Below are 2,484 nucleotides of genomic sequence, written 5' to 3' on the forward strand. Positions count from 1 at the left end.
ATAGGCAATCCATCTAGGCTTGCTGCTTTGTCATTATTAAGAGCTTTAATGACATTTTTTACTTCCTCCACAGATATAGTTTGTTTTAAGGAATGAGAGTCTTCATCAGTTATTCTGCTGGGAATAAGTGCTCTGCATCTTTCTCTATCTCTTTATGAATTGGGAGAATCTTCAAAGGAGAAGAGCTCCCTGTAGAATAGGGAAAATGCGTCTTTAATATCTTCTACCTCCACTACCTCCTTGTTATCAACCCATAGTCTATCAATTTTTTCTCTATTCTTCTCTTGTCTAAAAAAATTGAAAAAGAACTTAGACCCTTTGTCACCAAATTGCATCCACTGACTTCGGGCCCTAATCATTGCACCTCTAATATTAACCTATTGGTGCCTCCTCAAAGCATCCCTAGCTTGTGAAACTCTGCTGGATAACTCAAGGCTACTGGGGTTTCTCTGAATATCCTCTTCAATCTGGTGCAAATCATTAGAAAGTGCTCTTTCCTGAAATCTACTATCCTTAGCTCTTTTATGCCCAATAGTCTGAAGAAAGTTTTGCCAACTCTTAATATTTTGATTCCATCTACTGATATGAGATTGTACGTTCTTATTACTTTTATTGAGCAACCTAATAATGTTAATGGTAGCTAGAATATCCTGATCCTTAAGGAGATGGGTGTTGAGGATGAATTTATCTCCACCTTTCCCCTTCTTGGCTGGTGTGTCTCGAAGCCTAATGAGAGAAATAACAGGGTGATGATCAGAGAGGGAAACCAACAAGACTGTTACTGCATTGCCCTAATCATTCGGTGTAAAGAAGAAATGATCTCTGTCTGCATAGAATATATCCAACCTACAATATATTCTATGTTTTCCTTTCTGGTAATTACACCAAGTGTACCATATCCCTCTTATAGATTGCTTATTACCAAGTAAGGGGTCAAAGAGATTCTTAAAATTCTTCATCCTTTCCCAATGCAATTTCTCAACTCCTTTCCACTCCATAGAAACACCTCTGGACTTATCCTCATGGTTTTCAATCATGTTAAAGTCTCCCCTAATAATCCAAGGAATGTTAGAAAGAGAGGTGATCCAGTCCCATAGTTCAATCCTCTCCCTATAATCATTGGTTGCATAAATTGAGCAAACACCTATGACAAAATTATTCAAGTTGAATGAAGCCCAAACTGCTCTATTACATGCAGAGTGTCCCTGACTAATAATATGATCTTTCCACTTAAGGTTGATGAGTAGCCCAAGTCCTCATCTCCCTTTATCATGATCTTACAAGATCTTAATAAAGTCTCTGCAAATGAAATCCAGATTGACCTCCATAGTAAATTTAGTTGCCTTCAATTCTTGTAGCATCACAAAATCTAAATCTCTATGTTGGTTAAGAAACCTCCTAACAATTTGCTTCCTATCTGGCGACTCCAGACCTCTAATGTTCTGTGAAATGCACTTCATCATATCTAGGAGATTTGTTGTAACTCTTTGGCAGTCTTAAAACTGCTAAAGTATTTGGGGAGATCTTTTTTCTCTTCTGCCTTCCTTCTGTTGGAAGATCCTTTATTTTTGGACCCTAATGGTCTACCCATCCTTCTTCTGGGTTTATAACCAATGTTCTGACTATCAACCATCTCATCACCTTCTTCGACAAAGTCTTCATTGTATTGGGAGTCATCCCCATAGTCTGAATCCTTGTTGGGATCAGGTTGACTGGGTGCCACCTCATCCCCAGTACAAGGTTTGTATGTGTTTAAACTATCATTATTTCCTATGGCATCAAAACCTTCTACTGATGGCTCACTAGGGTTGGGGTCACCTCTATTAGGGTCAGCAACAATGACCTTTATAATGTAGTTATATGCAATCTCAACAAAGTTCTTAGGGGGACGGGCTATAGATGACTCAGTAGTGAATTTTGTAAGAGGGGGGGGCTCCCTCAACCAATATTGGGTCACTAGATAGAGAGATATCATAGGATACATCCATATCTGCAGAGTCCCTATGAGCAACAGGCTTGATGAGTGCCCCACTAGAGCTACCTCCCTTACCTGGTTCACTATTGTTTCTATCTCTCCTTTCAAAATTCTTAACCAATGATTTTGCATTCATACCTCAGAATCTTCTCTCAGGAGACATCTCCCACACATCATCTTCCATAGGAGAAGTAGAATTGTTTGCCCCAACATTTTTATCTTTACTATACTTACTACTATTGGGGTTAGCTGCTCTAATTTTTCCGAGCACCAACTGCTGGGCATTTTTCCTCCTCCTCTTTCTAGTGGGTTTTCCAACCATTTAAAACCCTCTTGTTGATCTTTATCTATCTATTCTAGGGATTTTTTAATTGCAAAGTGGGGCAGGGGAGCTTCATTGAATTTCCCAAAATTTGCATATTTATCAAACTCGAGAAGCATTTTATTAGCTCCACTCATAACATTTTTAACAATTTTACCTAAGGAATCAAGTTTATCCATGAGAGGCA

Source organism: Cryptomeria japonica, chromosome 10, assembly GCF_030272615.1.
Source record: "Cryptomeria japonica chromosome 10, Sugi_1.0, whole genome shotgun sequence".
NCBI classification, from domain to species: Eukaryota; Viridiplantae; Streptophyta; class Pinopsida; order Cupressales; family Cupressaceae; genus Cryptomeria; species Cryptomeria japonica.